The sequence below is a fragment of the Antechinus flavipes genome, chromosome 2 (genome assembly GCF_016432865.1).
Source record: "Antechinus flavipes isolate AdamAnt ecotype Samford, QLD, Australia chromosome 2, AdamAnt_v2, whole genome shotgun sequence".
NCBI classification, from domain to species: domain Eukaryota; kingdom Metazoa; phylum Chordata; class Mammalia; order Dasyuromorphia; family Dasyuridae; genus Antechinus; species Antechinus flavipes.
The window spans coordinates 645,033,326-645,048,863 of record NC_067399.1 but is presented as its reverse complement, the minus strand read 5'-3'; the positions used below and the strand labels follow the sequence as shown (position 1 = coordinate 645,048,863).

Sequence of the window (15,538 nt, the reverse complement as noted above, 5' to 3'; positions counted from 1 at the left end):
TTATGAATTGATTCTAATTCTTACTTTTAAAAGATTATTTTCTAATAAAGGTTATTATTATAAAAATGTATTTTCTTCAGTGAGCTTTTTAATCTCTTTTCCCTCTCTTTGGTCAATTCTTCTTCTTAAGGAATTCTCTTTGTGGTTTTTTTTTTTTTTGGCTTTCAGATTTTTAAGGTGCTATTTTCTTCAGTATTTTTTACCTCTTTTATCTAGTTGTGAATTGTATACGAGAAGGGTGATTCTAAAAAAGTGAAAATGGGTAGGAAAAGAAAAAGGGACAATTATAAAAATGGAGTGTGAAAGGAGAAACTAAAAAAGAAAACAGGTGGATTAGGAGGGTGGAAGACTGGTAAGGGTCTAGAACCTTTTCATCTGGATCTTGCATCCAAGTGCCAGTGCCAAAAAATGGTCCCATATAATCTCTTTCTGTCCAGTTGTCTGACTTGCTTTTTCTGGGCTGAGAGCTTCCACAGTGGTATCTACTGTTGTCATAGTCACCTCCAGGGAAGCACCAGGGCTGGTGTTTCCATTGCATGCTCTGTGAACCCAGAAATTCCTACTTTGGTGTCATAGACCCTTGCTGCCAACTTCCTAAGTTGTCCTGATCTAGAAAAAAAATCTCAGGCTAATATTTTGTTGACCCTGCCAGTTCAGAATTCAATTTGAGAAGCTATTTTAAAGTTGTTTGGAAGAGAAAATTGGACAATTCAGATAATTCTGGCTCTGTCCCTCTATAATTTCTTAAAATATGACTAGCCATGACATTCTATATAATCTAAAAATTTCTGATTTATCTCTCTTTGATCTGTTTTGTAGGTCAGGTTTTGCTATGAAATACTTTGAGTTTCTCCTATTTTTAAAATTATCTTTTGACTTCTTGATTTTATTTTGTCTCATGGAGTCACAAACTTGTTTGAGCCATTTTAATTTTTAAGGAATCTGTTACTTGAGTAATGTTTTATGTCTTTATAAATTGCTAATTCACTTTCTAAACATTTCCTCCTAAAGTTGTAATTCTTTATGTGAATGTTTTCATTTCATTTATAAAATCATTGTTAAGCTCTTTTTTAGAATTTTTGCTTTAGTTCAGAAATTCTAATTTTGACTAAATCTATTTTGTGAATAAACTGTTTTTCTCTGAGTTTTAGCTTTCACATGTTTTAGATTTAGTCTCTTTTGGAGAGTTGGGCATCCCTAATCTCTAATACCTTTTTATTGTGGGATTTTTTTGTTGTTATTTATAACTCTTCCAGCCTTAATTTCTCAACTGGAAACTTGTTTTCAAGGTCATGCTCCACTAATCTCTGGAGGCAGGGTAATGGCCTTGTTTGTCCCTCTAGTTTATTCTCTTGTGCTTTGCTGCTACTTTATTCCAGTATTAAGTGGTATGTTCTTCCAGGATTTCAGGGGTGGCTCAATCCTAAAATGTGCAGACTTTCAAACTGGTCTGATTCAGGAAGAGGTCTGATTGATGTCTTCCTGGTTTGAGTGTTATAAGCTTCTTCCCCTGGGATGGATCTGAATGACAAACATGTAGATGTTTCACTGATAGAAGTGGTCTATAGATGGCCCTGCCCAAGTCTGGGATGAATGGAACCCTTCTCTAAGGGTTTGAGCCACATGATTACTCTTCTCTTCTGTTTCTGCCCCTTGTGAGCTGATCTGTGACTGTTCCTAACCTTAGAACACATCTGAAAGGTTACAGTTACAGATCACCTCTTTGGTCCCAAGCTAGATCAACTCCCCGCTTCTTGAATCGGGAAAACTCAGAGACTAGCTGGCTCCTGTTCCTACTTTCTGTAAGGTACACGATATCAGGCCTGGTCCCTCCTGGATTCAAGACCAGTTTTTACAGTGGAAAAGAACAAAGCTCCATGCTTAGCCACAGGATCTTCCTTTGGTACAACTCTTGTGTCAACTTTTTTTAAGCACCTGTTCCTGCTTCCTTGGGCTGGAAAAATGGCCTTACATTCTTTCTCCATATAATTGAATATATTTCCTCAGATTTTACTTAATTAAAAAACTCAATGTATCTGCCTTGTATTTGCTGAATACCCTCTCACTAAGGGGCCCCATGATCTCTAACCCAGCTTTCTAGTCTCACTGGTCTCCAGCTACCATGGAGGAAAGGCAGGAGCAATAGTAACAAGTAGGTCCAGACTGAGCTCAGGTCTGTGTCTGCCTCCCATGAATGTTGTTGCAGGGTTATGGAACCACAGCTCCCAACCTTCTTTACTACCCGCACTCCTATCTATCAGCACTCCAAGGGGAGGAACAGATGTACAAGGCAAAGTCTTCATTTCAATTAGACCCAGTCACCAACCACTCCCTTCTGCCCATATGTGGGAAAGATGGCACAGCCCCTCCCCTCTGCCACTCTGCCCCCTCAATCAGTCACCCTGGAGGAGAAACAGTAGGAGTGGTTCTTAGAAAGCCGAAGTCAGACCAAGCTTTGGCACCTGAGTGACAAGGTGGAAATGTGGAGAAGGGGGAATCCTGGCCAAGCTCTTCCCGCCAGCAGCCACCCTGGTCTGGGATCAGACCCAAGCCCAATCCAGATCTCTCAGGAGCACCCACTGGAGACTGAGCTTCACTCTTCTGTCACTCATGATATCCTTTGGCTTTTTCTCTTTCATTTCCTATTCCTTGTACTAATCAGTCATCAGCTATTTAGTAGAAAAAGTGTTTCTAATCCCCTTTTGTTATTTTATCACCATCCTACTCAGCCTTACCTCACCTGAATTCCTCTCTGATCCCTAACCCTGCCCATCCCTTCCACTGTGCCCTCAGAGTCCCAGTTAGATAGATAGTAAACAAACTTCCCTTTATCCAGTTTTCCCTCTTTCATAATTCTATTAGCCCTAGCTTCATTGCATATCTGGCCTAGCCTCTCCATCGTTGTACTTCCTCTCACATTCATAACCCAGGCCCTGTTACTTCCAAACAAACCCTCCCTTTACCACCTTCATTCTTCGCCCCTTCCAATTTTTGCATTTGTTTTCCCAGCACCTTTGATTAATTGCAAGCATCCCTGCCAGATGACTCAGAGATTCCATTCTTTATCTTTTCATAGATTCAAAGACTGTACCTTTAAAGCCTTATTCTAATAATGTTTTTCACATTTAATATAATGACTGAGGGAAGAGAGTAGTGAATTGAGCTTTTAAGGGATACTGGTGACCCCTAAGATAGCAGTTTAACTGGAGCAATAGTGAAAGCAACCATATTCCCAGGAGGTTGACTTATTGCCTGCTGTTCAAAACCATATGTTAGTCTAGAAGCCCAGTCAATCAAATTCAAATGCAAGATGTTAGAAATGACTTACCCAAAAGATTTACAAGGTTAGAGATGTTTGCTAGAGTGTGGCTTGCAAGGGATAGGGTTCAAGAAAGTAGGGAGGGAAAAAAAAAAAGTGGAGTCCGAGAGAAACAGGGATATCATTTTTCCATTGTTTAACCAGACAACTGGGAACTATCTCATCCTACTTTGAAAAAACAATAATATTATAACAAAGTTTTGTAAGTCTTTGGACATAGTTGTAAATTGCCTTCCAGAATGGTTGGATTAGTTCACAACTCTACTCACAAAACATTATCCCTTTCAGCTTTATCATTTTCCTTTTCTGTCATATTAGCCAATCTGATAGGTGTGAGGTGGTACCTCAGAGTTGCTTTGATTTTCATTTTTTGTAATCAATAGTGATTTAGGCAAATTTTCTTTTTTATTTCAATAGTATTTAATTTTTCCAATAACAAGTAAAGATAATTTTCAATATTCATTTTATAAGATTTTGAGTTCCAATTTTTTTCCTTTCCTCTCTTACTTTCCCTCTCCTCAAAACAGCAAGCAATCTGATATAGATTATGTATGTGTAATCATTTAAAACATATTTCCATATTGTTTAAGTTGTGAAAAAAAATCAGAACAAAAGGGACAAATCACAAGGAAAAAGAAGCAAACAAAAAAGTGAAAATAGTATCCTTTGTGGATAGAGCACCAGCCCTGAAGTCAGAAGGACTTGAGTTCAAATATGTATTCAAATGCTTAACATTTCCTAGCTGTATGACCCTGGGTAAGTCACTTAACCCCAATTGTCTCAGCAAAAACAAACAAAAAAATAGTATGCTTTAATCCTGATTCAGTATTCATAGTTTTCTCTCTCATTGGGGATGGTATTTTCTATCCCAAATCTATTGAAATTGTCTTTTATTACTGTGAAAAGAGGTAAGTCTATCATAGTTGATCATCACATAATCTTGCTGTTACTATGCAGAATGTTCTCCCAGGTCTGCCTACTTCACTCAATGCCAGTTTATGTAAGTCTTTCTAGTTAGGCATTTTTTTTTCATATCTCAGTCCACTCTCAGCAGATTGATAAGAACACTATCTTGAGAGAATATCAGTATGGTTGCTGATCCTCTAAGTGAGGTCTTATTTCACAAGCCCATTATAGTCTCATTCATTTCAGAGCACCTCCTCCAGGGCAGAAGTGTCAAACACTTGGACAGACCGGAGTAGCACTCTTGGGGTAATCTGATCTGGATTAAAATGCAATTGAGAAATAATAAAATATATAAAATGTACTAAAATATAGATCATATTAATTTGTAACTTTCAAAGACAACATATGGCCCACAGGGATGCTTTTGTAAGATTTAATGACCCCTTTCCTATTTGAGTTTAACACCACTGCTATAAAGTGTTGATGCAGTATCCTAGCAGGTTGGATGAAAGCACAAAAGCCAGCAGAAATGGAGAAAGCTATGGGTTCTTAGAAGCATCTCTAGATCATAGTGTGATTTCTAAGTAGCCATGCCCATATTATATATCCACTCATGATGCTTTTTGCCCACTATAATCTCTTTTGCTCTTTAGCAATCTTAGTTTTACTTATAGAATAAGGAGAGTCCAGGCAAAAGCTCAGTCAAGTTCTATAGTTTGAGCCCAGAAGCCTTATCCCATAAATAGAACAAATTTGGTAAGTAAAATCCTAAGTCCAAAGATCAAAGTGGGAAGTAACTGTCTACAAGTCTAAAGTTTTCCATGAAATAGATTGTTTGGGGGCTAAGTGGTAAAGGTCTTGCATATTATTCTTTACTTACATCCTCTAAAACTAAAAGATTCAACGGCATCAGGATGTTGTGGTCAGTGTGTTTGGCTGTGGCTCATCGTTCCAATGAGTCTCTACCGCAACTCAGTCACAAGTAGTTCATCAGAACATTTAAGATGTAGATATCTCTGAATGTGCATATTTCACATTTCCTTCGTGCCGCTGCAACTCTGCTTTTGCTCATGGAGTACATCCCCTTCTTTGACTCAGGCACGCCATGCTGGGTGGTCCTGGCAGTATCTTCCATGTCTTACAATCAATTCCACAGTTCTTCAGAGACCATGAGAGGGTGTTTATATTGCTGCTTCTAACCTCCATGGGAGTTCTTGCTTTGGATGAGTTCTCCATAAAACAATTTTTAGGTATGTGTATCGGCATTCAGACTGTGTAGCCAGTCCCTCAGAGATGCCTTTTCTGCATAAGAGTTTGAGGGCGCCAGAGAGAACCTCAGAGACTGGCACCTTGCCTTGCCAGGTAATTTCCAGAATCTCCCTAAGGATCCATTTTCTGGCCTACCACTGATAACTGGTCCAGGTTTCAGAGGCATACAACAGTGAAGGCAGCACAATGGGTCTGTGCATCTTGATTTTGAGAGGTTTTTCTTCCAAAGCTCTTCTTCAGAGCTTCTCAAACACTACCTGCATCAACATTATCATCTATGTGTACATCCCTGCAAAATACACTGCCAAAGTAAGTGAGCTTGTCCACAACATTCATCATTCTTCCATTTGCTGTAACAGATGGTTCCTCTGTAGATGGAAGATCCCGGCTGGTGGAGAACCTCTGTTTTCTTGGTATTTTTTGTCAGTCCCAAATTAACATAAGCAGCAAAGAATTAATCCATATTCTTTTGCATCTTAGACTCAGCGGCTGTAGTTAGTGTACAATCTGATGCAGACTCTCCTCCCAGCATCCTTGGGACTCGGGTCCTGCCAGGTGGCAGAGAGAGCACATGTGTTTGCACCGTCTGAGTCTGAGTCCTTTGTGAGGCTGTGTACGTGCTCCAGCAGGGACAGACTGAGTTGTAGGTGATCAGATTTATGGAAAGGGGGAAGGGAAGTAAACTGCCTCAAGCATTCCCAGACAAATAACGATGCAGATTCAGATCCAGAGCAGAAATGATAGCGAGATGACAGGATCCTCATCTACTATTTTATCCTCCACCCCATCTTTCTAAATCAGGAAAAATCCAGTGAGAGGAGGATACAGCCTGAAGTCCAAGACCTTGGCTGTTCAGATTTGGCCAGATGTGATGGGATCACAATAAAGTGAGCCCTCCTGTTGAAAACATCTGTCTGTGGAGGCAGTTTTGATTTTGAAGGAAAACACACAAACTCCTCTGCATGACATTTAAGATTCCACAGTCTGGTTCCAGCATATCCTTCTGCAGATAATTTGTATTGCTGCCCCTTCCATCCCCCACCTTCCATCCCAACTGGACCACTATCCGTTAGCCAAATGCCACGCCATCTCCTGCTCTCATGCATACAATGCCCTCCTGTGTCTTTTAGGAGTCTTCTCTTGGTTCCAGACTCAGCTCAGATGCCATCTTTTTTATGAAGTCTTCTCCAGTCTTTAGCTGCTAATGCCCTTTGCCTCTCTCTGCACAGATTTCCTCAACAGTCTTCAGCACAACAGAAGAGAAAAGATTATTAAAGAAAACACCAGTTCCTGAAGGTAAGAGCTATTTCTTCTACAACACCTAGCCCAAGCCCTGGCACACAGTAGGAACTCTACAAATATTTGAAGAATGGAATTATTTTATGAGTGAAGAGAGAGCCTGGGGATTTGCAGAAGCAAATTATTAACATTTTATTCACACTATAAAATATGTAGGATCAATAAAAGAATAGTAGAGATCATCTAGTGTAACTCCTCAGTTACTTGAAGCAGCTCATTCAAGGCACAAAACTGAGCAAATCCGGCTCCTCTTGACCTCAGCTCTAGGCCACTTTGGCTTCCTTCACTGAGAGACTTACACAGCCTAAGGATTTGTGAACAAGCACCTGTGCCCTGAGAAAGGGGCTGTCACAAACCAGCCTTCAAATTCTCTCTCGGGGTGGAAACCCCCAGGTTCTCCTATGATGCTGAAAGCCTCTAGGAGACAGAATACCAAACTCCCATGGATTGTAAAAGGGTCAGAAAGGCCATGCTTTGAAAAAGCAGGAGGGCTCTGTGACCCCTGCAACCAAGTCCACCTCCATTTACCAGCGGAGGCAGTTAGCTGACATCTCCCTTCTCTCTATAAAATGTCCCCCAGGGCCTTTATGTCACGGCTCTGAAAAGATGATGGTGGTCTGGCTGGTGGGCTAAGATCTGTGCAAACATATATCATTCTGAAGGACTTGAGAGGCTTTTGTTTTCGCTACCTGTTTATATAATCTTCTTTCTCTGTAGTCTTCCAAAGAACTCCATGTCACATTCAGTATGGGGTAACCTCCTAGGGCAGAGGCTGCCTCCTTGATGGGTATTCCTCCACCCTCAAATCCCCTCCTTCATCCCCTTCCCCTCATATGTTTTTGTGGAATAATCTGTTACTTCTTTGGGCTAAGCATCTCTCTTCCCTGCCTCCAATCCCAGTTTTTATTTAATTTATTTGGATTATCTTCACTCCTACATCTGATGGGGACTTCAATCTTGCTTGACATAATCAAGAACTGCTTAGTCTACAGCAAGCTCATGTTTTCATGCATTAGTACAGAAGCAGGGTTTGGCCTTGGGTGGGTGGTTGAGTAAGATCGTTTTCAACCAAGGAACTGAACAGAAAAAAAAAGGAAACATGGCATAATGGATAGAGCAATGGACCTGGAGCCAAGCTGATCAATTTAGGGCCAGAAGGAACCTCAGGTAAAATCTAGTCCAATCTTGCCACTGAGAACCAGAGGTTCTGCATAATAATGCAAACTAAGGGAATTCATGGATTAAGTGGCCTAGCCAAAATCCAGGCTCTCATCCCACAATTCCATATTCTGTTCTCTATTCACTGTATGCAGAGACCTAGGGTCAGATTCTACCTTGTAACCTACTTGACTGCTTGACTGATCAAATCCCCTAATATCTCTCAGTTTCCTCATCTGTAAAATGGGGATAATCATATCCATGGTATTTACCTCCAGAGTGGTAGTATGTGTTAAGTGAGATCGGGCATCTAAAGCCCTTTGTGAGCTCTGAGAGCCCAGGAAATATCAGTCAAGGGCATTATTGTTGGTTAAAAGGACCTTGTCCAAAGGATTGGTACTCCCCTTGTCAGGTGGCATCATGGAGTGGGGAGGTGGGGAGAGGGAGAGAGAAAGCCTTGAGAGAGCAGCAAGCTCAGAGTCACTCCCAAAGTTATTCTTTCATTTTTCTGGTTTGTTACTAGAGCCTGCAACCAGGTGATCCACATCTTATTCCTTAGGACAGGCTCAGGGAGACCCACATTTCCCACGTGCAAGGCCAGACTTGACTGCTCTGAAGCTGGAGGATTTCTTTGGTCTCCAGTTGTGAGACTCTAAAGCTGCAGATGAGTCTTGTGTTCCTTCCTTTGAATAGCATCTCCCAGCATTTGTCTGGAGTGCTGGTCAATGAAAAGCAGATGTGATAACACAGATTCAAAAGCTTTGGACAGTCAGGACCATTGCCCCACCCCACACAGTGCATTCCTTGAGACCCCAGGTGGGACCAGGCCATCAAATACTCCCCACCTCCCTTTATTTAGGCAAGTTTTCAGTGTCTGGAGTACAGACATTTCTGGCCCAGTTCAAATGAGGAAAGACTCATATTCCCTGATGGTCTGATTTCTGGCCATGTTCAACCCTATTTAAATGTCATTGTAAGCTTTAGTATTCCTCCTGCCCCAGACTCTTTTATTAGGAGTCTGGGTTCAGAAGAGAGCTCACAAAGGTCACCTGGTGCAGAAGGGATTTCCATGTTTACCATGGCTTTGTGATGGACAAGGTCCACTCTCTTTGGAGCATATGATTGCTGTCTGGTCTCTCCATCCTATTTCCTTTCTGTGAAGCAGCCCATGTTTGGTTCATAACTGGAAACCCCAGTTCCCCAAGTCCCATTGACTACCCAGACTCATGGATGAATCCAGTGACATTCCTGTCCAGCAAGTATAAAAGAGGCAGAGAGCACAAATCATCTCTGCCCTGAAATGAGAATCTATTGCCGACTTACCTTTCTCGATTGTCTGGGTTCTGGATCCATGTCTGCTTTGACCTTGATCTTGAAGGGAATAGCACCTAAGTAATCATGGGGAAAAGGAACTCAGTATATCTTTATCCCTTCCTCTATTACATTTCCAGCGCTGGACAGTAGCATTTTAAATATTTTTAGTTTAGTTCAATAAACACTTATGGTAAGTGCTGAAGATACAGAGATAGAAATAAAAAATAAATTCTGAACTTATACAGAAAAACATCATAGACACAGAGAAATAAATGGTTTAATAAATGTAATTGGGGGACCTCACCACCAATTGACTCGGCATAGAAAATATTTTATGGACCTGGACTCCTTCCAATGACACATGTACTATCATGAGGCCCATTCTGGTGACACTTTTGTCTTGGCCACTTCCACTGGATCTCCTACAGGGCATCCAGATGGAGCAATCCCACCAGGCTATTTATGATGCAGGGTTGGAGCCCAAAAGAGAGAGGAGAGCTAGAAATTTGGGTTGTCTTCACAGACATGACAGTTAAAACTATAGAGGTTAAAGAATTCCCTATCTTTTCTCTAACTCCAAGCATAGAAAAAGTATGAACACTTAGGCAGTAGGCGCTTAAGTCAGGTATTCTAAAGCTCCAATTACAAATCTCTTAAAATGGATATTGTCATGGAAATTGGGATTGGAAAATGTTATCTCCTTTGTAGTAGTTCATTTGCATCATCTCTTTTTAGAAATGACCTTCCTGGAAAAGCTCAGAATTAATTCTCAGAGATAAAAAGGTTGAGATAGTAAATTTCTTGTGCAGGCTTTATTCATTTTAAATATCATTTTCCTTTCATGTCTTTTTAACCTCTATATTCCAAACAAAAGGAGAGAGTCAGAATTTTCCTTTGGGATCTTCACTTTGTTGTTTTTGAAATTAGTGCTTTTTGATTTTACACTGTATTGTTTTTCCCCAATATACCCCTCCTCAGGCTGCTCCAAGAGACTTTCTTATAACAAAGATTAAAAAAAGAAGAAAAACAGCTCTTCAATAAAACTAACCACAAACTGATTACATCAGTCAATATGTGCTATATTCCACACCAGCAGTGCTCCACCTCTGCACTAAAAAGAGGGAGCCACATTTTCTCAGCTACACTTCAGGGACTTGAGGATCTTCACTGAGATCCAAGCTGTTCAGGATCCAATGCCACTTTGGCAATAGAGAATTATCAGGGAAAATGAGACTTGTGCATAAGAGCAGGCCAGAGATCCCATAACCCCTGAACACTTGTCAGGAGACCGTCCTAAGACTCCCTCCTTGGCACCAGGGCACCTGCTTCTGCCCGTCTGCTCCTCGCTCTTGGCACCCTGGGATATTTGTTGGATTTTTGGGGTGGGAGGCAGCATAATAAGATGGAAAAGGCATGGACTCATAGTCATTACAGTTGGGTTCAGATGCTGCCTCTGATGTTTAATGCCAGTGTAACCTTAAGTTTTAGTTTCTTCAGCTGTAAAATGGGTGGGGGGCCAGCTGGCCTTTGTGATCCTTTCTCTCATTCGATTTCTGATCCTACTGCCAGGAAGCAGAGCCAAGATGGCAGAGTACTTGCCCAACTGTGCTAAAATCCACACAGAGGGGTCCAAGAGAAGACAGCTAAATGATTTCCATCTAATGAAATATCATGCTTTGTCCCCTGAAAGAGGGGCCTGACTCATTGTCCCATTTTGGACATTTCAATGAGGCTATCAGCCAACAAGCTTACAGTGTTTCTGTGGGAGACAGTGATTCATTTTGAGATCTAAAGGGACCTAAAGAGAAATTTAATAATCCAAAAAATTGAAAGTCTAAGAAGGCTGGGGTGTAGCTTGCAATTAATTCTTCTTGAAGCAAATAATGCTTATTCAGCTGAAGTTAGTTGGTCTTTCTGACAATTTCAGAGAAAGCCAAAAATAATACAAGGCTTGTCATCCTTGTTCTTTTCTTCCTAAGCGAGCCAGCTGTCAAGAACCCACGACCCTTCTTTCCCTGGACCTCATGGTGCTGACCTTGGATGTCTTATGGTCTCCACATACAGAGCAGGAAAGATAGGGCTACACTGAGTTTCAGATCAGAGATTCTGAGGATCTAAAGCTAGAGTTGTTGATGACTGTTTGCAGTAGCCCTGACATTCTAAAGGTTTTCTATCTGTCAATAATGATTTTAAAAGTTGAGAACAAAATGTTGTAAGGCTCTGGGACTAATCCTTTCTCAGTCTTTGATTAGCTATACCTGAACAGGGAAGTCAGGAAGGCCACTGAATAAGTAGCAGGGACAATGGCCTTGCTGTGTAGCCTTAACTTCCTCCAGTCTCTGTTCCTTCAAGTACACTAATGGATGGAAGAGATAGTTTGAAAACTGGAAAACCCTGAGGCCCAAATCTGTTTTATTTGATGGTCATTGGGCAAAAATGTTCTTACTTGGTTTACAGATTACCCTTCAAAGATAAAAATGTGGAAGGTATACAGAATGCTTCTGAGAGAGGGTCCTAACTCCTGATCCAGGAAAGAATATCCAAAGGGACTACAAAGACAAAAGGTAATTGCCCTAACAGGGGCGAGAGCTGTGTTATAAAGAGCTTAATACACAGACTAAGAAGTGTCTCTTGGGGAAGAAGCAATAGCTAACATCCAAGACTGAAGAAATAAGATGTCAGAGGCTTTTCTGTAGAGATGACCTGGAGCAAGGACTTTTACTTTTTTTTCTAAAAGGCTTACAAATAGACTTAAATCAGGAAAAGAGGACAATAAGACAAGCAAATATTTGAACAAAGTCAACAGCTGGAGAAAGCAGAAATTATAATAGCAGTGGCCAGCAGAAATTGTGCATCCAGCTGAGTAGTTTCCAGTAGACTCAGTGACCAGTCCAGGAAGACTAAGACCAATTATGACATGGACTGGCAGGAGCAATGTGATGATAGCACTCAAAACCCTCAGCACCCTTGTACCATTGGAGGCAAGAGTTGAGGGTCTGAGTGTCCTGGCTATACACAGAGCCTTCCACTTTTCCCACTGATACTGTATCCATTTCTTGAAGAGTTTGCTTGAGGTTCATAGGGGAAATGTTTTGTTACAATTTGTCTTTCTATATCATTTCATGAAATATTTTTGCTTTGAACTAATTATACACTCTAGTTGACTCTTGAGGGGAAATACATCAGTGGGGGCTTTTGGTTTTAGAGTCTCTTAAAAGTTCTGCCAGAAAATTCTATGAGTTGTAGGTGGCTGCAAATAGAACAATTAGCTTTTTTGGTCACTTGACTAGAATACTATTCTCATTGCCTTATTATAGCATATGGAAGACCCAAAAGTTTTGATACTATAGTGCTCAAACTCTTTCTGAAATAGAAATGCTGGAAGTACAGCAGACCTAATATACCTCTTTATGCCTTTTGCTCAACAACTAGCCTGGCTGAAGCAGACAAGCTTATCATTGCCAAAGTAGAGGCAGTAGCAATAGGTAAAAAGCATTCTGGATTTAGAATCAGATTAGGCATGGGATCAAGTCCTATCTTAGATATTTACTGTCTTACACACAACTTTCCTTAAGCTTTCTGAATTTTTGTTTTCTCGTGTCAGAGATAGGACATTTGGAATAGTGAAGTATCCTTAATTTTCTATTTTCACAACCAGACAAGTTGAAAACACATCATTAAAATGGACAAGAGAACCTTACAATTGGTGAATCCATTCACTGAGATGATGTTGTTGCTGCTGCTGCTGCTGATGGCTAGAATTAATATACTGCTTAAAATTTTCAGAGTTCTCTTGAGGTACTATCTTATTTGAATTTCCTAACAAACCCAAGTGTAGACAGAGTACTGTACAAAGAGATTGAAATGTTTGGATCATGGCTATTTGCTTCCCCTGGTTTACTGCTCAGATGATGCTTTCTAATTCTGTAAGATTCTCAGCCATGACCATGAAATGGTCCAGGACCATAAACACTCCATGAAAAGATTTACTCCACATGCTGGATGGACAATATCCTCTGGTTCTTTTTATTATTCCCCAGAGACCAACTCAACACCTGACCTAGCTACCTACCCATTTTCCCTTTTTTTTTTTCTATATAACTGACTTTTTAGTCATAAATGACATGGATATTGTAGACAAATTAAGGAGATCTCAGGAGAACAATGAAGTAAAGTCTTGGAGCCAGATTCTATAAACTAGTGAACTATAACTTGGGTAAGTGAAGACACAGCTATATGTCAACATGAAGACTATTAGCATTGAAAAAGAAGGGAAATCTCTCTGGGGTGGGCCATGGGAATAGAAATAGAAAAATCAAAAGAAAGCATCACAAATGTTGGATTAGCATAAGACACAACTTGGGTCCAAGTAATCACTTCTCTGGGAGACTGCTGTGATTATAACATGTTGTTGATGAATAAAGTAAGGTGTGAACCTGATTTATTGTCAGGATAGGCTGTGCATAGAGTTTGGAAGCACTATTTTCTGGAAGGGAAAAAAACCAATTATCCTGTTCTCTCTGAAGTCAGTTGTCCTCACGTTACACATGCTTATGTAGGCAGCCTATTCTCCATGAAACTTTATCAAACTTAACCAAAAGTGAAAATCAAAGGGTTAGTCCACTGGATTCACTGAGATTTCCCATGCTTTGCATACATGCCAGATTATTTGGTCTCCTGAATTTATGGCTTCTCAGCAAGATTATGAAAGTTAGTGGGATGGTTAGTTGGATCATTATTGACAGACAAAAAGCTTTTTTGCATGCCAAGGCTATTACAACCATCCTTGGTCATTTGGGAATGGGGGAAGATCATTGTAGAATACTGAACTCACAATTTACAGGGTCATAAATCATATATATAATGACTAAGACTTCTAACCCCATCTCAAGTCTACTTCAGTCAGGCTTTGGACCTGCTAAGTAGGCAATAGATAGAAGAGGAGCATTGATATCTATTTTACAAAACAGGCTTTTTCTAAAATGCTCATTTCAGGTCACTCAGAATGATAATTTGAATGTAATACAGTGGTAAAAATTTAAATACTATGAATTCTCTTACAGAACATGATGCTTACAATGATTCAGTCTGAAGTTTTCCTACTCAAGCAGATCCTATACCAAAGAAAAAAAGTAGAGAAAAACACATCGCAGTGCTTTTATTTGCAGAAAATATTTATTTCAACATTTACAGGTATCTGAAATTTAGCCAAGAGTTTTCATTTTAGGGTCTCTTTCTGGAGGTCATTGGTGAATTCTTTCAATGGCTATTTTACCTTCTGATTCTAGGACATCAGAGCAGGTTTCTTTGATGATTTCCTGAAAGATAATGTCTATATGAATGTTATGGAATATTATTGTTCTGTAAGAAATGACCAGCAGGATGAATACAGAGAGGCTTGGAGAGACCTACATGAACTGATGCTAAGTGAAATGAGCAGAACCAGGAGATCATTATACACTTCGACAACGATATTGTATGAGGACATATTTTGATGGAAGTGGATTTCTTTGACAAAGAGACCTGAGTTTCAATTGATAAATGACGGACAAAAGCAGCTACACCCAAAGAAAGAACACTGGGAAACGAATGTGAACTATCTGCATTTTTGTTTTTCTTCCCGGATTATTTATACCTTCTGAATCCAATTCTCCCTACGCAACAAGAGAACTGTTCGGTTCTGCAAACATATATTGTATCTAGGATATACTGCAACATATCCAACATATAAAGGACTGCTTGCCATCTAGGGGAGGGGGTGGAGGGAGGGAGGGGAAAAAAAAATCGGAACAGAAATGAGTGTCAATATAATGTAATTATTAAATAAAAAATTTAAAAAAAAAAAAAAGAAATCTAAGTATGGCATAATAGGAAGAAAAATCATTGATATACCAGCCTGAAGACTTTTGAAGCCCTTGCTCTTTTACTAAATATAGGAATTTGTACAAACCTTTTTACTTCACTGGACATCCATTTCTTTATTTGTAAAATTAAAGACAAATCATGTCTAAAAAAAAAAAAAAAAGATAATGTCTAGGCTCTTTTTTTTTCATCCTGATTTTCAGAAACTCCAGTAATCCTTAGATTGCCTCTCCTAGATCTATTTTCCAGGTCAATTGTTTTTCCAATTAGGTATTTTACATTTTCTTCTATTTTTCTCATTTTTTTTTTGTTTTGCTTGACTGATTCTTGCTGTCTCGTTACACCATTCGTTTCTATTTCCATTCTGATTTTTAGTGAATTATTTTCTTCAGTTACCTTTTATAGCTCCTT

General features: G+C 39.9%; 1 long non-coding RNA gene across 1 annotated transcript in view; it reads left to right on the top strand.

Moving 5' to 3' along the window:
* LOC127552012 (uncharacterized) overlaps positions 1 to 15,295 on the top strand; it is a 63,408-nt gene extending 48,113 nt beyond the window's left edge. The window contains exons 2-4 of the long non-coding RNA XR_007951221.1: positions 6,724 to 6,790; positions 14,329 to 14,458; positions 14,554 to 15,295. This is a non-coding gene — a long non-coding RNA (uncharacterized LOC127552012). The remainder of the gene's footprint in view (positions 1 to 6,723; positions 6,791 to 14,328; positions 14,459 to 14,553) is intronic.
* Positions 15,296 to 15,538: the final 243 nt, after the last annotated feature.